Source organism: Bombina bombina, chromosome 1 (genome assembly GCF_027579735.1).
Source record: "Bombina bombina isolate aBomBom1 chromosome 1, aBomBom1.pri, whole genome shotgun sequence".
Classification (NCBI taxonomy): domain Eukaryota; kingdom Metazoa; phylum Chordata; class Amphibia; order Anura; family Bombinatoridae; genus Bombina; species Bombina bombina.
Genome location: NC_069499.1, coordinates 1,343,149,875 through 1,343,172,417, shown reverse-complemented (window position 1 = coordinate 1,343,172,417; position 22,543 = coordinate 1,343,149,875). Strand labels below are relative to the sequence as shown.

At 41.8% G+C, this 22,543-nt stretch overlaps 1 protein-coding gene across 1 annotated transcript in view; it reads right to left on the bottom strand.

Moving 5' to 3' along the window:
* CCDC102A (coiled-coil domain containing 102A) overlaps window positions 1–21,279 on the bottom strand; it is a 365,633-nt gene extending 344,354 nt beyond the window's left edge. The window contains exon 1 of the mRNA XM_053702750.1: window positions 21,254–21,279. The gene's annotated coding sequence lies outside the window, so the exon portion shown is untranslated. The remainder of the gene's footprint in view (window positions 1–21,253) is intronic.
* Window positions 21,280–22,543: the final 1,264 nt, after the last annotated feature.

Below are 22,543 nucleotides of genomic sequence, written 5' to 3'. Positions count from 1 at the left end.
AGTCTAGTCCCGCCAAACCCACAACCTTAAAAATGGCCTCCTTGAAATCAAGGATAAAAAGCTGAAGGCCAGATGCACCCCATCCTGTAAAATAAAATTCACCATTCCCAACCTCTTCCAAGTCAGGATGATGAACGACTGAACCTCCAAGTCTGCGGACAAAAGACCCCATCAGCTTATTAACTTTCCGTCTGCTTTTATCTAACTTCACAGGGTCCCAAGCCACCCTCCAAACCATCTAAGTTAAAATATCCGACCACACGATCCGCAATGTAGGATATAACTCAACTAACCTCCCAAGATCTTTCTTAATGTGCCTACCCAAGTCCTTCTGTGGCACAAAAGCCAGATCATTGCCCCCGGCATGGACCAACAACACAGTCGGAGGTTGAAACTGCCTACAATAGTCCACAACCAAAGGCAACAACCTGTCCCAACGAAGTCCCCACACACCGAACCATTTCACCTCACAACTAGACTTGGGAAAGCCCAACTGCAAGCCATCCACCTTCAACGCATACGCTCTTCGAGCCCAATAAATAAAAAAGTGGCCGACCAACCATAATCGTTCCAAACCTAGATCACAGAAATAGGAATAAATGAACAACACCATCATACACCAAGCTCAGGACGGACAAACAGGCGGAACCTCCCAGATCCCCACCTACCAATGCCCTTAACCACAGTCTCAGACAAACCTCTAACCGAATCCTCAGTCGTGGCCCTGATTCTAAAAGAATGGGACCTAAAATCACCTGCAGAGAACCCCAACCTCACTAATGATTTATTGTGAACAGCCCTAAACTGGAACTGCACCAAAGGAGAACTATCCTGATGTACCAACAACGATCCCCCGACTACGGGGCAAACTCCCAAATGATTCTTCAAAAAATTCCAAGGACAAACTTCCAAACCATTTGGAAAAAGGACAACCGTCCCCATGTGATCCGTTTTACTCTGTCTCAAGAATATTTCCACCTTGGAATCAAACAAGAACACATCTAAAAAAAAAAAAAAAACCCATGGTAGTCAAATTTTTACTAACCAATTCCAAAATTCTAAAAGCCCCAAAAAAGGCTAAAACAAAAGCCAATTGGAACAAACAAATTTCAAAATCCGACACACACACAACCAATAGCACACCATAAAGACGTTGCAACAAAGAGAACATAATCAGATGCCTGCTATCAGAAAACTACATCCAAAACCCCTCTTCAAACCCTTCAGAACTTGACGGACACAAAAACTTTTGGTAATGTCACACAAACCCAAAAGCCGAAAACAGAAAGCTAACACAGACAAACGCCTATCCATAGCAGAAGAGGACAATTTTGAGGATCCCCACTCCCACATCCATTCCAACAAAGAACCAGTAAGGTCATTGTTACCTTTGAGAATACCCTGGGAAGCTAACAGAGCTTCCCACCACACTCTGGAGTAAGCCGCCCAAGTACCTGGCCCTGGCAAAGCTTTCACCAATCCAGCCAGTCCTCCACTCCAAGCCGCCACAGGAAACTTGGGCACGGACAACCCTCCATGTCTGCCAACGTAGCCAACTCCTGAAACCGCCGCCACTGAAAACGAGATAGGGAGTATGCTATAGAATTAAATACACCTGGAATGTGTTTGGCTTTAATGCAGACATTCATTCTCAAACATTTCAGAACTAATAATCTCAACAATCTCAATACAGGAAGAGACGAGGCCGTTAAAGTATTCAATGCATAAACCACTCCCATATTGTCCGAATAAAAAAACCACAGACAGGTTGGCCAAATCGTCTTCCCACATAAACAAGGAAACCACAATTGGAAACAATTCTAAAAAGTTCTTAACCAAATCCAATGCCGACCATTCATCCGGCCATGTAGCAGCACACTAATGACCCACAAAATAGGCCCCAAAACCACAAACGCCAGCAGAATCAGTCACAAGACCCAGTTCCTCATTAGACACACGCACCTTCTGAATCAAAGTCGAGCCATTAAATCCCAATAGAAAATGCCTCCACACCCTCAAATCATCCTTAAGCTCCTTAGAAAGCCATAGAAAATGATGTGGCTTCACAACTCCTGCAGTAGCCAAAGACAATCTCCTGCAGAAAACCCTCCCAATCGGGATAATTCTGCAGGCAAAATTCAACTTGCCCAACAGGGATTGGAGCTCCCGGAGTGTAACCTTTTTAGCCAATAATGACCGGTCGATGACCGCCAAAAGGTCAGAGACCTTATCACTGGGAAGCCAACATTCCATGTTAACGGAGACAATAGTAATGCCCAAAAAAATGAGTGACGTGACAGGTCCTTCAGATTTTTCAAGAGCAATGGGCACACCAAAATTGGCCGCTACCAGGTAGCACACATCCCTTAACCGTTTACAATCCCCCACACTGGCCGGGCCCACAAACAAGAAGTCGTCAAGGTAATGAACCAATGACGCAAGACCCAACCTTTTCCTGACAACCCATTCAAGGAATGTACTGAAAGATTCAATGAGCGAACAGGAGATGGAGCACCCTATAGGCAGACACAAGTCAACGTAGTAAAAACCATCAACACAACAACCCAACAGATGATGCGACGTTGGGTGCACCGGCAACAAGCGAAAAGCAGCCTCAATGTCAATTTTTGCCAACCAGGCAGAAGGACCAGCCTCCCTCACCAGACTAACTGCTTGATCAAAAGAAGCATACTTGACCGAAGACAATTCTTCAGGAATACCATCATTCACCGATTCCCCTTTAGGAAAAGATAAATGGTGGATCAACCAGAATTTTCCCGGTTCCTGTTTTGGAACAACCCCAAGCAGTGAAACCCTCAAATCAGCAATGGGAGGACAATTAAATGGACCAGCCATGCAACCCAAAGAGTCCTCCTTCTGGAGCATGTCACGCACAACCTCCGGCCACAAACGGGCTGATTTTAAATTACCACGAAAAGTACCACTACCCCCTTGGGAAGGAATGACAAAACCAAACTGGAAGCCGTGCAATAACAAAGCAGCCTTCTCCCAGCAACCCCGACGCCTAGCGTACAGGACGAGCCAATGCTCAATCGCACCTGGCCTCCCCGGCATTACCCCCTTTGTCAGGCACATCGTCATTCCTGCTAGGCTTCCCCTTGCGGAAACACTTTGCATAGGGGTGGGAGCCCCCACATCCGGAGCATTCATGCTTAAACTTGCACGCGGATCCCCACTTGCAAAAATGTCATTATAGGCAAAACAAAACCCTTTTTTAGCCGATGTTGGTGACCCACTGTTAGCTTGGCCACTGACAGCCGACCGAAAGGACTGCAAGGCCCTCAGAGGCGTCATAATCTTGAGCCACAACCCCATGTCCCGGTCGTCCCACTTCATATCCGGCTTTACTGACAAACGCTGTCTAAACTGCTCGTCATAAGACCACCAGGCTATACCCCCGTATGTCCTCTGGGTGGCCGCAACCTCATCCAGGTAACAAAACAATTCCCCACCCTGATCTGGGATCCTACCGGCGAATACACTTGCATAGATAACAAATGCCTAGAACCAATTGGTAAAAGCTTTAGGCAACTTTCTATACCGTTTTTTACGCTCCTCTTCCTCCTTCTTAGCAACATCCTTCTTCGAGTCCTCAGGGATCTCGAAAGACTTCTAAAGGAGGGAGAACAACTATATTTTTTTCCCTAACCTCCGACGTCAGGTGCATACCCAAGGGACCTATGGAGCAGAGGCATGACCGAGACATAGCCGTGTCAGCCACCCGTAATTCAGCCCCCCCAACCGGCATAACTGGAACACTAGCGGACGCCACAATGACCCCCGGCCCCTGAACGACTGAAGGAACACTAACAACACTAGAGACAGGGGGCATCACGCTGCTCGCCTCGACCCTACCCAACACAGGCACACCTGCTGCCTCAGACGCGGGACCCAGGCCCTCTCCATCAAAGCACCAAGGGGCACTGAGGTACCTTCCAGCTTTAATAACAATTTCCTCAAACCAGCTACAACACTACCTGCCACTGAATCACTCCCCTCTAAAACTTCCCTCCCCCGCACATTCAGCAACCCTGCCTCACCTGTCAAGGCCTCCGCCGAACGATGTGCTCTCGAGAAGTTGAATGGCACCGACTGGAGCCCGCCCATTCGTTGCTCCATTGTTCGTTGTCCACTTTCAGGCATTATGGCAGCCGCCCGCCCAGGCTGATCCGGCTGCCATGGTTGATCCTGAAAAACAGCAGAATGTGAACATATATCCAGGGGAAGAAAACCTCTACCTCCCCATCCCCCCTGTGCAGGCTGGAACCCCTAGCCGTAAAAACACCCCTCCCTCTCTTAGGGGCCCCGCCTCCAGCACCACCAGACCAAGCAACTTCAGTCACTGGCCGTCTCCGCGACCTGCCCCTTGTCGCACCAACATAGTCCCCAGGCCTACCCGGCCATTTAAGTCCACAGCCGTATATATCCTGGCCCCACTTTGATCCCCGGCCAACTCTCCCACCTTGGCCGTACACCCCTGCCTCACCTGGCTTCTGCCAACAGGCCAAACCTCCTGCTGCATGCTGTCATCAGGCTCCAGACGAATAGACTCCGTCCAGGCCAGAGAAATCCCCCTCAAGGCCGTCAACCTGATCTGCCACCATGGATGGACCAGACTGAGCCACTGGCTGTTGCCCAGCAGAGCCAGTACCTGGAAAAGAAAAACTGACGTGTGAGGTACCCACTCCAAAATCCTCCACTACCCTTGAAGACCCAGACCCCCCAGGAGGGGACCGGAGGCCCACCGGCCTATCCCCAGAAAAAGACCTGTTACTAAATCCCTTAAAATGGACCCCGGAACATCCCTGAGCCCCAGGGGAGGGGGCGACATATTCTTCCTCAGATGAATTTAAGTATAAGTCATCAACTCCTGCATCTAACTCAAACTCCTCATCATCATCAGACCCATATTCTTCATCTACCAATCTCCTATCAGACACAACCCCACTATCCCCAAAGAGGCATCCCTCAAAGGCCCTTGGGCTACAACCCCCCAACACAGGGGGTTCCCCTACCACCACTCCCTCACTAACCTCAAAGACTTGGACGGAAGCCCATACACCCTCCACCTCACTCCCGCTATCCTCAACCACCCCCCTAAAATCAACAGGAGACCCAGCCGTACCATAACTCCCCTGCTGCCCAGAAGGCCCTTCCCCCACAGGATCAGGCCCACACGGGCCGTGCGTCACCTTAGGACAGCCCCTTTACCCTTGGTGGACCGCCTGGAATAGGCTCTCAGCTCCGGATCACCGCCGCTCACCACCTCTGCTGATGTCACCACTGGCGTCACCACTGGAGGCTCCACTTGATCTGCTGCCGCCGCCTCAGAGGACTCCGGGTGAACTGACCTCCTACCGGAACTGGAGCTGCTCTTTTTTCCGCCTCCCTGTCGCTTACCGACATCAGGACTGAGCCGGACCGGAGGCCTGGAACGCCTGGACGACTTCTGACAGGTCACCATCTGCTCCTGGACTGGATCCGGACGGACGTCAAGCAAGGCACGGCCCTCTGATTCCAACCAGGTGGGTCCCCTGGACTCCGCCGCCTCCTTCAGTAAATCCTCAACAGAAGCCATGGACTGGGTGAGAAAGACACGCAGTCACCGATGCTTCCAATAATTTTTTCAGCAACAAACTGCTGTCTTTCCCGCCCAGACCACCTCTATATACCGGACTCCGAGCTCCACTCATATACCCTTTTCCCCCAACCCCAAGGGCCTCTTCCTCTGTGGTCAAAGCTCCCTTCAGCGAGGCTCCGCCCGCCTCCAGGAGCAACTAGTAGCACTTTGCTATTTCCAAACCATTTTGTTTTCAAAATTAGCGATAGTTACATTGGAACACTGATATCTGTCAGGAATCCCTAATTAACCCTTCACATGTATATATTTATTTTTAGTAGACGATCCAAAGTATTGATCTAGGCCCATTTTGGTATATTTCATGCCACCATTTCATCGCCAAATGCGATCAAATAAAAAAAATCATTCATTTTTTTACAAACATTTTCACAAACTTTAGGTTTCTCACTGAAATTATTTACAAACCACTTATGCAATTATGGCACAAATGGTTGTAAATGCTTCTCTGGGATCCCCTTTGTTCAGAAATAGCAGACTTATATGGCTTTGGCATTTTTTTTTTTAATTAGAAGGCCGCTAAATGCTGCTGCGCACCATACGTGTATTATGCCCAGCAGTGAAGGGGTTAATTAGGGAGATTGTAGGGAGATTGTAGGGTTAATTTTAGCTTTAGTGTAGTAGACAACCCAAAGTATTGATCTAGGCCCATTTTGGTATATTTCATGCCACCATTTCACCGCCAAATTAGATAAAATAAAAAAAATTGCTAACTTTTTCGCAATTTTAGGTTTCTCACTAAAATTATTTACAAACAGTTAGTGCAATCATGGCACAAATGGTTGTAAATACTTCTCTGGGATCCCCTTTGTTCAGAAATAGCAGACATATATGGCTTTGGCGTTACTTTTTGGTTATTAGAAGGCCGCTAAATGCTGCTGCGTTCCACACTTGTATTATGCCCAGCAGTGACGGGGTTAATTAGGTAGCTTGTAGGGTGCTTGTAGGGTTAATTTTAGCTTTAGTGTAGAGATCAACCTCTCACCTGACACATCCCACCCCCTTATCCCCCCCCAAACATCTTTCTTCCCTCCCCAACCCCACAATTGTCCCAGCCATCTTAAGTATTGGCAGAAAGTCTGCCAGCGCTAAAATAAAAAGCTTTTTTTAAAAAAAAAAAAAAAATTATATTGATTATGCAGTGTTGGATCCCCCCTTAGCCCCCAACCTCCCTGATCCCGCCCATACAGCTTTCTAACCCTCCCCTTCTACCTACTTGCCGCCATCTTGGGTACTGGCAGCTGTCTGCCAGTACCCAGTTTGCCCCAAAAAATGTGTTTCTTTTAATTTTATATTCAATTTTTTTTTTTTTGTAGTGTAGCTGCCCCTCTCAGGATCCCCCCCAGATCCCTTGGCCAATATTTAATACCCCCCCTCCCTCTTTCATGTCCGCACGTACACGGCCCCCACGCGTCCACTCCACCGTGGCCGCGAGTGAGCACACACACATAGGTGTGCACAGGAACCTCCAATTGATGGGCCGCCCACCCGTCTCCCTGCTGCTGCTGCTCCCACCCACCAACAGTCGGCACCATCAATGGCCGATGCAGGGAGGGCCACAGAGTAGCCCTCTCTGCATCGGTGGTTTAAAAAGGGTATTGCAGTGATGCCTCAATATCGAGGCATCACTACCATACCCTGGAAGCGATCAAGATCGCTTCCAGCGCTTCAAACCCCAGAGGTCATGCCAGGCACGTCCTTGGTTGTTAAGGGTAGTTTTTTGGAGGACATACCTGGTACGTCCTCGGTCATTAAGGGGTTAAAGGCATAGGAAACCTAAAATTTTTCTTTCATGATTCAGATAGAGAATGTGATATTAAGCAACTTTCTAATTTACTTCTGTTAGCATTTTTTTCATTCTCTTGGTATCTTTTGTTGAAAACCAGGAACATAAGCTCAGGAGCCTGCCCATATTTGGAGCACTATATGACAGCAGTTTTGCAAGAATGTTATACTTGTAAGAGCACTAAATGGCAGCACTATTTCCTGCTATGTAGTGTTCCAGACACCTACAGTACCTAGGTATCTCTTCAAGAAAGAATATCATGGAAACTAAGCAAATTTGAAAATGTATGTAAATTGCAAATCAATAATACGTTTTTAAGAAATAAACACCTAGATTACGAGTTTTGCGTTAGAGGCTGTGCGGTGCTAACGAGCAGTTTATGCTCACCGCTCGCTCACTTACAGACAGCGCTGGTATTACGGGTTTTTACAACCCAGACAAGAAGTGAGTGTGGAGTAAAATTTTGCTCCTTACCGCACTCCAATACCAGCGCTGCTTACGTTAGCGGTAAGCTGGTGTAACGTGCTTGTGCATGATTTCCCCATAGGAATCAACGGGGAGAGCCGGCTGAAAGAAAGTCTAACACCTGCCAAAAAGCAGCGTAAAACTCTTTAACGCAGCCCCACTGATTCCTATGGGGAAATACATTTTATGTCTACACCTAACACCCTAACATGAACCCGAGTCTAAACACCCCTAATCTTCCACTTATTAACCCCTAATCTGCCGCCCCCGACATCGCCGCAACCTACATTATATTATTAACCCCTAATCTGCTGCTCGGGACACCGCCGCCTCCTACATTATACTTATGAACCCCTAATCTGCTGCCCCCAACATCGCTGACACCTACATTATAATTATTAACCCCTAATCTGCTGTCCCCAATGTCGCCGCCACTTACCTACATTTATTAACCCCTAATCTGCTGCCCCCAATGTCACCGTCACTATAATAAACATATTAACCCCTAAACCGCCGCACTCCCGCCTCGCAAACATTAGTTAAATATTATTAACCCCTAATCTGCCGTCCCTAACATCGACACCACCTACCTACATTTATTAACCCCTAATCTGCCGCCCCCAACGTTGCCGCCACTAAACACCCCCTAACTTAAATATAATTAAAAGAAATATAAATAAAATTACTATAATTAACTAAATTATTCCTATTTAAAACTAAATACTTCCCTGTTAAATAAACCCTAAGCTAGCTACAAAATAACTAATAGTTACATTGTAGCTATCTTAGGGTTTATTTTTATTTTACAGGCAAGTTTGTATTTATTTTAACTAGGTACAATAGTTATTAAATAGTTATTAACTATTTAATAACCACCTAGCTAAAATAAATACAAAAGTACCTGTAAAATAAAACCTAACCTAAATTACAATTACACCTAACACTACACTACAATTAAATTATTTCCCTAAATTAAATATAATTAAATACAATTAAATTAAATTATCTAAAGTACAAAAAAACAAAACACTAAATTACATAAAATAATAAACAAATTACAAGATTTTTAAACTAATGACACCTAATCTAATCCCCCTAACAAAATAAAAAAGCCCTACCCTACATTAAATTACAAATAGCCCTAAAAAGGGCCTTTTGCTGGGAATTGCCCCAAAGTAATCAGCTCTTTTACCTGTAAAGAATAAGTACAAATCCCCCCCCCAACATTAAAACCCACCCTACTCTAAAACCCACCCAATACCCCCTTAAAAAAACTATCACTAACCCCTTGAAGATCACCTTACCGGGAGAAGTCTTCATCCAACCAGCCCAAAGTCCTCAACGAAACCGGGAGAAGTCTTCATCCAACCGTGCTGAAGTCCTCAATGAAGCCGGGAGAAGTCTTCATCCAAGACGGGCAAAGCGGTCCTCCAGATGGGCAGAAGTCTTTATCCAGACGGCATCTTCTACGGGTACATCTTCAAGACATCCAACGTGGAGCATCCTCTTCTGACGACGGCTAAGACTGAATGAAGGTTCCTTTAAATGACGTCATCCAAGATGGCATTCCTTCAATTGTGATTGGCTGATAGAATTCTATCAGCCAATCGGAATTAAGGTAGAAAACATCCTATTGGCTGATGCAATCTTACCTTAATTCCGATTGGCTGATAGAATCCTATCAGCCAATCGGAATTCAAGGGACGGCATCTGGGATGACGTCATTTAAAGGAACTGTCATTCATCTTTAGTCGTCGGGATGGATGCTCTGCGTCGGATGTCTTCAAGATGGTGTCGCACTGCCGCTCTTCGTCGGATGGAAGAAGATAGAAGATGCCGCTTGGATGAAGACTTCTGCCCATGTGGAGGACCACTTCACCCGGATTTGTTGAGGACCTAGGCCCGGCTGGGTGAAGACGGCTCAAGGTAGGGTAATCTTCAGGGGGTTAGTGTTAGGTTTTTTTAAGGGGGGTTTGGGTGGGTTTTAGAGTAAGGTTGGGTGTGTGGGTGGTGGGTTTTAATGTTGGGGGGTGTATTTCTTTTTTTACAGGTAAAAGAGCTGATTACTTTGGGGCAATGCCCCACAAAAAGCCCTTTAAGGGCTATTTGTAATTTAGTATAGGGTAGGGAATTTTATTATTTTGGTGGATTTTTTATTTTATTAGGGGGCTTAGATTAGGTGTAATTAGTTTAAACTTCTTGTAATTCTTTTTTATTTTCTGTAATTTAGAGGGGTTTTTTTGTACTTTAGTTAATTTTAGTTATTTTTATTTAATTGTAGGTAATTGTATTTAATTCATTTAATTTATTTAATGGTAGTATAGTGTTAGGTGTAATTGTAACTTAAATTAGGTTTTATTTTACAGGTATATTTGTATTTATTTTAACTAGGTAGCTATTAAATTGTTAATAAGTATTTAATAGCTATTGTACCTAGTTAAAATAAATAGAAAGTTGCCTGTAAAATAAAAATAAACCCTTAAATAGCTACAATGTAACTATAAGTTATATTGTAGCTAGCTTAGGGTTTATTTTATAGGTAAGTATTTAGTTTTAAATAGGAATAATTTATTTAATTATAGGAATATTTATTTAGATTAATTTAAATAATATTTAAGTTAGGGGGTGTTAGGGTTAGGGTTAGACTTAGGTTTATAGGTTAATAGATATAATTTAGGTGGCGGTGGTGTAGGGAGGGCAGATTAGGGGTTAATAAATGTAATGTAGGTGGCGGTGGGCTCCGGGAGCGGTGGTTTAGGGGTTAAACATTTTATTTAGTTGTGGCGGGGTCCAGGAGCGGCGGTTTAGGGGTTAATATATTTATTATAGTTGCGGCGGGGTCAGGGAGCGGCCGTTTAGGGGTTAATAAGTTTACAGGGAGTGCAGAATTATTAGGCAAATGAGTATTTTGACCACATAATCCTCTTTATGCATGTTGTCTTACTCCAAGCTGTATAGGCTCGAAGGCCTACTACCAATTAAGCATATTAGGTGATGTGCATCTCTGTAATGAGAAGGGGTGTGGTCTAATGACATCAACACCCTATATCAGGTGTGCATAATTATTAGGCAACTTCCTTTCCTTTGGCAAAATGGGTCAAAAGAAGGACTTGACAGGCTCAGAAAAGTCAAAAATAGTGAGATATCTTGCAGAGGGATGCAGCACTCTTAAAATTGCAAAGCTTCTGAAGCGTGATCATCGAACAATCAAGCATTTCATTCAAAATAGTCAACAGGGTCGCAAGAAGCGTGTGGAAAAACCAAGGCACAAAATAACTGCCCATGAACTGAGAAAAGTCAAGCGTGCAGCTGCCAAGATGCCACTTGCCACCAGTTTGGCCATATTTCAGAGCTGCAACATCACTGGAGTGCCCAAAAGCACAAGGTGTGCAATACTCAGAGACATGGCCAAGGTAAGAAAGGCTGAAAGACGACCACCACTGAACAAGACACACAAGCTGAAACGTCAAGACTGGGCCAAGAAATATCTCAAGACTGATTTTTCTAAGGTTTTTTTTTTTTTTTTTTTTGCAAATAAATTTTTTATTGAAGTTAAAATAAGTATTAACAAACAAGGTTCACCTTTAGGACAATATTACAACAAAGAGAGTCTTACATTGTCTGTAAACTAGATTTGGTGACAAAACAGTATTGACATATAATAAGAGAGTTACGTATATTCATATTTTAACATGGTGCTAGACAAAAGTGCAGGTGAAATGAAATATAACTTCATTTTATATTATATGATTGGCAAGTGATCTCCACAAAACAATGGAAAACGCTTCATAGCATATCTGAGTTAGAGCTTCAGTCTGTGGAGAGTTAGTATGTGTGTTGGCCACTCTTGGGCCGACATGTATAGGGGGGAAGAGGGTATCAGCGGGCAAAAGCCGCTCAGATAGAAGAGGGGGAAATGGAGGGGCGGAGCCTTCTAATCAATGCGGTGGAGCTTATAATACAATTAAGTATAGGTTGGTTTCCTCTTCTGTTAAATAGATATTAAAGATAATACTAGGATTATAGGGTTCCTATTTCGGAGAAGTCGGCTAAGCTTCTCCCTGCTTGTGCAGAGTGAGATTATATACACTGTAGTGCGATGGGCATGTTAGGAGATTAGCAAATTGCGCAGCTATCAGTCTATAGGCTCTATAAGAGTCAAATACAACCCCTATAAGCACGGAAATGTCTAACCCATTAGGGGTATCCAGAAAATGGGTGAACAAATTTATGCGCAAAAAAGTGAGTAAAAAAAGCTTGCTCATAATACATCATATATCTCCATATGGGGCTTATAGTTAAGGCTTCACAAAGGAGTATATAATTGATGAAGGAATGTATTCCACCATTTGAGGGCCAAACTGTATCAGTCAGGCTAAGTAACCTTCAATTAATTATAATAACTCTCAGCTAAAGCAGAAATCAGCAAATAATATCTATAGTTAGTGATAAAATTAGAACATTACTGCGTAAGTATTTAGAACACAAGAGGGAGAGGTATGCAACTATGCACAAACTTAGCAACCCATGGAAGGGGTGGATCCCTCTCTAAGAGGAGCTAAATAAGGGGCCTAGTAATTTGCCTAGATCTGTAGGTTTAGTCACTGCAGGGGCATTCCTAACAGAAGAAATGAAAAGATAAAACATGCCTAGTCTGTAGGACACATGAGCTGCAGAATTATCATAAATGCTTAACCCAATTAACAAACCTTGAAGAGAAAAAAAGAAAAGTTTTCAAAGGTAAAACAAAGCTTGGTCAGTACAAAACTGTCAAACTTGAGTGTACATATACATGGAGAAAAACATTAGTTATAACTTAAGATAATTTATGAGTCTGTGTCTAGATTAGGATGGTATTGGTTATTATAGGCACACAACCTAACAATGTAGCATGTAGAGGGGTGTTTAATCCCCTTTGTCATTAACATACGTTCCATAATAGTGTAGAGCCCTGTAATAGATGTACTCAGAGCTGTGAGTGCTTTATATATTTCTGATCTTACATGTGTCTCATGCTAGGGAATGCTCGATACACAAAAGGAGATATATCTAGATGATTGGCATACATATAAAAGGTTAAGTTCTACAAGGGGGGAGGGGAGAAAAAGAAACCTATGGTTTAACATCGTTTGAAACAAGTGTAATGGAAAGCAAAATTAACCTCCCCACAAACCTCAAGGTGTATTTTCAAAACAAACAAACAATAAGTCCATACAGCTATGTAGATTAATGAGTGAACACAAACAACAACTTATGTCTAGCCAGTTCCAGTGCTAGCCCTGTGGGAGATAGATATACAAGACAGACTTGGGAACATATGAATATGAGCATAGTTTCATGATAGGAAGGGGGTAAAGGGGAAACTTTAGCAATCCTTACGTTATTGATTTCATGAGAAAGTATCATATGCCCTGGGATTTAACTGATTGATATAGTTGGTAGGTATGGGGATGTGGCCCTGGACTGCATTTCTGGTGTAAGTTTGCCTATATAGTGTTGCTCCATTGTGTTTCCTGAGGATCCATGTAGAAAGAAGGAATACCTCAACATTTCTGATAGAGATAGCATGGGAAGAGAAGAACAATATAGGAGCAATATAGGAGGGGTCATATGGAAGTCCTTAAATATGATCTCCCATGTGTGTTGCATGAATGCAAATTTAAACTGATAGAGGAGGTTACATGAGCAAATCTTTTGTGCATTCACAAGACAAACCTTCAACTGTGTCAATCACATTAGAACCTTAGGAATAACATTGAAAGAAGGCAGCAACTGAAGAGAAAAGTATAGTAAATTATATGTTATGGGGGTTTATAGGAGAGCTAAACATGTAAAGTAGGGTGTAGTAGATTTGCTAGCTCAGAAGCTATACCCTAAACTCTGGCAAAGATTTACACAAAAGAGTACAGACATACACTCAGATATAACGATAGGGATTATTGAACCCACAGTGAGAAAATATTTAGGATGCTTGTTGAGAGATCTAATCTCCAGAACATTGTAAATTAAGCTGTAAGATATAGAAGCTGACACATAAATCATAGATATTCAAACCTATGTACCAGAAATGTTAGAGCCGAGACTCACATGGCTAGAAAGATATAAATGAGCGTCTGTAATCATAATGCATATCAGAGTCTCAGATAACCTAAACAGCTATCCCTGGCTCCCTGCAGAGTCCCCAGTTACTTTAACCTACTCCAACTATAATTCTGAATCCCAGAGGAGGTTGAACTTCATTGTTCAGTTGTGATGCAGCTGTCACTAAAGAAGTTAGAAGTCCTCCATGATCCGGTCTAAGTACTCTGAGAGTGCTGCTTGATGCACCCGCAAGAGAGGGCTGGATATTAAGGCTTGATTCGCCCAGCGGAAAAGTCTGAGCTGCAGTCGCATGTGTCTGAGGACTATTTCTGATGCCGGCATCGTTGAGAAGATAGGGTGCTTTCCCAGGTATGTGACTGGGCTGTGTGTACCCTAAAAGACTGCTCTCGTATAGCGGAGCGCTGGGTTGAGGTTGAGCTGGGGTGTTGTAAGCGGCTAGCATCAACATAGCGAGCATGTCATCCTGTGCGGTGAGGGCTTCTCTGTGCACTACCGCTTCAGTGACTGTATCCGGCAGCTTAGTCGGTTGAGGGTGGAAGTCTAGTTCTCGTCTCGGTTCATGACACCTGAAGGCTGGAGTAAGTGTGCCAGAGGGTGTATCCTTTACCTCCTGTAGTCTGATCACGGACGCAGCACAAGACCTGTTATGTGTGACAGAATCAGTGTCCGCTGCTTGCTGTTCCGGTAATTGCAGGAAGGCAGAGGCTAGTAGCATTAAATCCTCTTTCATGCTCTGAAACCTCATTTTTAGAAGATGTTGGGTGTGCTGTTCCCATAAGTCTAAGGCCTCCAAAGCAGCCATGTTGTTAGAAGTATGGGAGTCCGCGTGGTATAATCTTTGAAGCTGGATCCGTCTCAGATTTACTAATTAACTCCTTTTCAGCTTTCTTAAAAGCCCAATAAATGGTATTTATTTACTATAGTCACAAAGGAGAGATTTGGGCTCCTTAAGTATAGTTTAAATTATGAAATTATATCTAAGAGCTAGGAGCTTCAGGAGAACACGTCTGGCTGCCTCTGTAGCTGACTCCGCCCCCTTTTTCTAAGGTTTTATGGACTGATGAAATGAGAGTGAGTCTTGATGGGCCAGATGGATGGGCCCGTGGCTGGATTGGTAAAGGGCAGAGAGCTCCAGTCCGACTCAGACGCCAGCAAGGTGGAGGTGAAGTACTGGTTTGGGCTGGTATCATCAAAGATGAGCTTGTGGGGCCTTTTCGGGTTGAGGATGGAGTCAAGCTCAACTCCCAGTCCTACTGCCAGTTTCTGGAAGACACCTTCTTCAAGCAGTGGTACAGGATGAAGTCTGCATCCTTCAAGAAAAACATGATTTTCATGCAGGACAATGCTCCATCACACACGTCCAAGTACTCCACAGCGTGGCTGGCAAGAAAGGGTATAAAAGAAGAAAATCTAATGACATGGCCTCCTTGTTCATCTGATCTGAACCCCATTGAGAACCTGTGGTCCATCATCAAATGTGAGATTTACAAGGAGGGAAAACAGTACACCTCTCTGAACAGTGTCTAGGAGGCTGTGGTTGCTGCTGCACGCAATGTTGATGGTGAACAGATCAAAACACTGACAGAATCCATGGATGGCAGGCTTTTGAGTGTCCTTGCAAAGAAAGGTGGCTATATTGGTCACTGATTTGTTTTTGTTTTGTTTTTGAATGTCAGAAATTTATATTTGTGAATGTTGAGATGTTATATTGGTTTCACTGGTAAAAATAAATAATTGAAATGGGTATATATTTGTTTTTTGTTAAGTTGCCTAATAATTATGCACAGTAATAGTCACCTGCACACACAGATATCCCCCTAAAATAGCTATAACTAAAAACAAACTAAAAACTACTTCCAAAACTATTCAGCTTTGATATTAATGAGTTTTTTGGGTTCATTGAGAACATGGTTGTTGTTCAATAATAAAAATTAATCCTCAAAAATACAACTTGCCTAATAATTCTGCACTCCCTGTATTTAGGTGCAGTGGGCTCCGGGAGCGGCGGTATAGGGGGTAAAACAGTATAGTATAGTGTGGGTGCTTAGTGACAGGCTAGCAAGAAAGCTGCGAATAAGCCGAAGAGCAGCGAGATCGATGACTGTCAGTTAACAGCAGTCCGCTGCTCATCACACTGTACTTGGTGCGCGGCTTTTTGACAGCTTTCTTGATAAATTTGGCGAACGTATTCAGGTCCGCGGCGGCAATGTTTATGGCGAGCTTAGGCGAGCGTATTGGGGCCGGCAAATGCAGGTAAGTAGACAGATTGATAACTAGAGGCCTAAGTGATTTGCCATAATATCCACCATAGGGCTAGATTACGAGTGGAGCGATATTTAGCACTCCCGTTTGCGCATTAACTTCACAAGACAGAGGCTTTTTGTGTGAGTCAGGTTGCACTCGTTTTATGAGTTGACAGTAAAAAGTTAGTGCGCAAGCAAAAAATGCAACGTGAGCTAAATATGGAATATTGCGACCACGTTAGCCCATTCCCCTATAGACTTCAATGGAGCACACAAAATGCAAAAATAAAATAAAATTTGTACTCGCGAGCTAACCCAACCGTGTTTATTCAAGTGTGCTAAACAAGGCTTGAAATATGAATATTTCACATTACAATGTTCTTCACATAGAAGAATATTTTCTATGTATTCTTAAATAAATATTCCTATATATATGATTTTTTTTGTAAAATATATATCTATACCTATATATCTATATGAATATATATAGGTATAACTTTTTACAGATATATATAAGAATATCTATTTAAAAATACTTAGAACATATTCCCTTATGTGAACCAAATTGGAATGTGAAATATTTACAGTACATACACAGTTAAACGCTTTATTAAATATGAATATTGCATAAATAGGATTTTGCATGTTTTCAGCTACTTGACTGTAAAGGGCTTCAATGCACTTATATATATGCCTATGGGGCCGAATACATCTGTTTCCGTGTGAGCCTTCAGGTTCGCCAGAAACAGCAGTTAAGAAGCAGCGGTCTTAAGACTACTGCTCCTTAACTGGTCCACCGCCAAAGAGAAGCGGACAGTAATCAATCCGATCAGATACAATTGATTGGCCCCAAATCTGCAGGGGGGCGGACATTCAGCGATGTCTGTCGGACATGATCCGCTGAGCAGATCATGTTGGACAGACATATGATAAATCGGCCCCTATATGTATACATATGCATTTATGTGTTTATATGTATATCTGTTAATACATTGAGACATATAAATACATAAAAACACACACACACACACATATATATATATATATATATATATATATATATATATATATATAGATAGATAGATAGATAGATAGATAGATAGATAGATAGATAGATAGATAGATAGATATATATGTTAAAGCCATTTGCAGCCCTTTTTTAACACCTGAGACCTCATATTTTGAGCCCTTATAACTTTTTAACGCAATTTTTTTTTTAAATTAACTTTTATCAATGTTATTATGAGTATAACTGTACTTTTAAATGTATTTTTGATGTATTTTGTACAACTTTTTTGTCTTACATAACAGTTAACCAGAGCTCTGAAATCATGGTTACCCAACGCTCAAGTGAACGCATTTAGTTTCAACTTATAATACACACGCTATTTCCATTGCGTGCAAAAAGCTGAGAAAAATCCAATATCGCTTGCTCGAACAGTTAGCGTGCCACTCGTAATCTTGTCAGGTATTAAACACACAGTACCCAGGGCTCTGTATTTATGCGGTGCTATACAAACAGTAATAATATTGGATACCCCAAACTTATAAAGATCTGTGAGGTCAATTTCCTCTGACACTCAGTCAAAGGTGAACATGATTTAGGCAAAATAACTTCTTCTAATGCGCCTACATTCAGAAATCGCCTCTATCCTTCAGGATGCCTCCTCCGATTTCATTTGCACCTTTATTTAAAGGGACATTAAACACTAAACAAATGCTAGATAGAATGATGCACTCAAAGAAAAAATTAGTCTGAGAATAACATGCAGATGTATTTTTTAAAGTTTCATTAGCTGTTTAAATATTGATAAAATAAGTGCAAATTTTTACGGCTCCATTTATTAAGCAGCGGATGCTGCTTCGGAGCCGCATCGTTTCAGGTCAGGTCAGGTTAAGACTGCTGCTCCTTAACTTCTCCGCCACCTTTTAGGTGGCGGACTGAGATCATCCCAATCCGATACGATCGGAATGATTGCCAGTGAGCAGGGGGCTGCATTACACAAGCATTTCACCAGAAATGCTTGTGCAATGATAAATGCTGACAGCGTATTCTGTCAGCATTTAGCGAGGTCGAGCAGACATGATTTGCTACAGTGAATCATGTCTGCTCCAAATCTATCCCTTAGTGTCTATAAAACAATGGGAGCTGCCATGTTGTTACTTAGGTTACCTTCTCTGCTGTGGCCAATTAGGGACAGTTATAAATAGGTCACTAGAGTGTGCAGCCAATGACTGTGTGGAATATTACAGTGTTCTGCGCTCCCATTTCTAACAGGAACTGAAAAGCTCACAATTTTAGAATGGAATTACAGGAAAAAGGGACAAAATAAATAATGAAAGTATATTGCAGAGTTTTATATATATATATATATATATATATATATATAGATAGATAGATAGATAGATAGATAGATAGATAGATAGATAGATAGATAGATAGATAGATAGATAGATTGATTGATAGATAGATATAGATTTATCATTTATATTAAAATCTCAAACTGCTTAATGTCCCATTAATCACATTTAGATTTGTAGAAATATTGTCAGGCACTCACCAGTTTTCCATCTCCCTTGACCATCTTACCCATACATTTCTACCGTAGCTAACTTATGTCTGTAGCAATCACAAGCTCTTATATATTTACACTGTAAACTCTTGCACATGCTCAGTAGTAACTGGTGCCTCAGAAAGTGTGCATATAAAACCACTGTGCACAATTTGATAATGGAATTAAATTGTTTTGTTTTACGTCTCTTAAAACTACATGCTCTATCTGTACCATGAAAGTTTAAATAAAGATGAGACCAGCCGTAATAAAACACCTATGGTTTAAAGGTACAATCAACTCAACATTTAATTTCCGTGTAATAACATACACAGGTAAATAAAACAACATTGTATTATACATTAATAATTTATTTGGCCAGCTTTTGTTGTAAACACCCCTAAAAAGTGTTTTTGTTCCACTTTCTCTAGAGAGGCTGGACTGCCTCCATTGTAGTGAAGTACGGTTGAATTGATCTGAGCCTGCAATATTATACAACTAATTAGTTAGTTCAGAGCACAAGCTCATTTACATTTGTTCCAGGTGCAGAACTACCATTGGTGCAGCAGGTGCAGTGGTACCAGGGCCCAAGTGCTACAGGGGCCCATAGTAGCCAATCTAGACTTAGGAATGTTCCTATGCGGCAATTGTCTGTGTATATACTGTATACTCATTATTATACTGTGCAGCATACTCATCAATGTATAGATACATCATACTAAAAAACATTATACAGAGAAGAATGTGTCATTACTATTGCTTATTACTAAGTTGCCTCTGGGGGTCCAAAAAATTTTTGCGCCAGGGTTGAGTAGGTCCACTACTGACTAACTAGTCACAGAAAGGAGGCTAAGAACTGGATTCCACCAGGCTCTATAAGCTTATCCCTGAACTACTCTTGATTTGTTAACTGTGTAAATTAAGTTAACAAAAGAACAATTAAATTGTTTTAAAACATTACTTTTGCAGCGTCTTGCTTAATTAATTATAGATATATTCTGTGGATTTATTGTTCCTTTAACATTCAGGCTATGGTGAATCTCTTCATGCATAAAACCCAATAATAAAACAAAGGGGCCTATTTATTATGATGTGAGCGGACATGATCCGATATTGCAGCATACGCTCTCTGCATTTATCATTGCACCAGCAGTTCTGATAAACTGCTGGTGCAATACCGCCCCCTGCAGATTCGCGGCCAATGGGTGTCAATCAACCCGATCGTATTAGATCGGGTTGATTTCCGGCGATATCAGAGCAGGCGGACAGGTTATGGAGCAATGGTCTTTAGAATGCTGCTTCATAACTTGTGTTTCTGGCGAGCCTGAAGACTCGTCAGAAACACGGGCATCAACGCTCAGCAACAGGGCTGCACCATACCTATTTCTTAAAGGGATATGAAACTCAGTATTTTTCTTTTATGATTCAGATGGAGCATGCAATTTTAAACAACTTTCTAATTTACTTCTATTATCAATTTGTCTTCATTCTATTGTTATCTTTTGTTGAAAAGCAGGGACATAAGCTCAGGAGCCTGCCCATATTTGGAGCACTATATGGCAGCAGTTTTGCAAGAATGTTATCCATTTGTAAGAGCACTAAATGGCAGCACTATTTCATCCTATGTAGTGCTCCAGATGCCTACCTAGGTATCTCTTCAAGAAAGAATATCATAGAAATTTGATAATTTGTAAACATTTTAAAAATTGTAAGCTCTGTCTGAATCACAATTTTTTTTTTGTTTCATATCCCTTTAAGATCCGGCTGAATATTCATCGATTCACAAACAACTGTTAGACATTTTATGTTCGGTAAACTAAATAAAAGCAATGAATTTTCATTCTCAGTTTACATAAATGAGAATCTAACTTTATATTGTTTGATCCATTAAAATTCAGTAAATGTAATCACTTTGCAGCTCATCATGTCTGAGGGCATGGGTAGACATAGTGTCAGCAATCTACCCCCTGCTAGAAACCATGGTATTGCATAGCAGTGACCACAGCAGCAGAAATAGCAACGTGAGGCATCCCCAGGAGTCGCTGATCTATAGATAAACAACAAGAGAGTGTGCAACATGAAGATTACACGCAGCAACTGCGAACACAACGCATCTGTGACACATTCAGGCCACAGCAGCAGCTGGGACACATGCTGCAACAGAGATACACGCAGAACACACGTGACTAATAGAGCTTTCCCACATTCCATGGTTCTGTAAAAAAGTTCAAGAGAAGATTAGAGGTAATATATTTGGGGTCCTACATAATTAAAGTTATATAATCACCCAATATTAGTGCCTTACATATCCAAAATATTTATTATAAATACCTTCATATATACATAAATAGAATCTACACTCTGCTTGCTGACATACATCAATGCCTTACTGGGAGCTGGCTGCTGATTGGTTACTGCACATATATGCATCTTTTTATTGGCTTACCTGATATTCTGCTCCTTCAACCCAAGGATACCAAGAGAATGAAGCAAAATTGATAACAGGATTTAATTGGAAAGTTGTTTAAAATGGTATGTAATATCAGAATCGTGCAAGAAAAAAATTGGGTTTCATGTCCTTTTAATGTCCCATAAATTCATATAAAGAGCAACAGCATGTTCAGTAGCAAAGGATTTTTGGAGTTGCAGTCCCAGATATAGGTCTGTATAGTGCTGTAGAATGGGTGGTAGTGAGCACCTGAAGTAGTTTATTTTATAGATAGATAGATAGATAGATAGATAGATATATTTATAGATACATACATACAAGTCGGACTATGCTCACAATGCACACACTAACCACAACACATACTACATAAAACACTACACACTAAACAAACTCTACCTTACACAAACATGCTACACAAATACAGCACACAAATGCTACACACGCACTGCAATATACATAAATATTACATATGTCTGCATGTGTGAGTGTATGCAAATTACACAGATGAGCTACCAAGATGACTAACATATTATTAAACAGGACATGTGGCTCCTGGGTCCTCAAGAGCACAAGAAACACTATTAGCGCAGCAGTCCCACACCAGATGCTGTACCGGCCTTTGTGCTTTTCCAGGAAAATCGATTAGGGGAAAGAAAAGCAAGTGGGGAGTGCAGGTGTTTTGTTGGTGAAAGAGATGTGGTTTCTGCGCACTAAAATAAAACATTCTTTCCTGTGCCAGAAAAGCCACCTGGTAAGACTCCAACAGTCATTCTTGTTGCAGGAATTTGTAATCTACGTTTTTATTAAATGAGACTAAATAGCTAGTTTAATGAATTAACGTTCATGGTTCAGATAAAATGTGCAATTTTAACAAACTTTTCATTTTACTTCTGTTATCAAATTGATTTTTTTCTCTTGGTATCTAGGTAAACTCAGGAGCAGCAATACACTACTGGGAGCTAGCTGGTGAGGGGTGGCTACCCACATATGCCTCTCTTCATTAGCTCACCATATGTGTTCAGCTATCTCCCAGTGGTGCATTTCTGCTCTAGAGTTGACTTTAATGTGTTTAACCCTTTTACAGGGGCTAAAAACATAATTATATGCAAGCAGTAACACAGAAATAACACATTAGAGAAGTTTCTTTTTGCACTTTTCTGTCCCTTTAATCTGTAAATATTGAATAGACTGCCACTTAATGTTAAGGAACCTCAATCTATTTGTATATGAGATGCTCTTATATGTTAGTGCATGTCGCTTATGTATTACTAACTTTACCTTTACTAT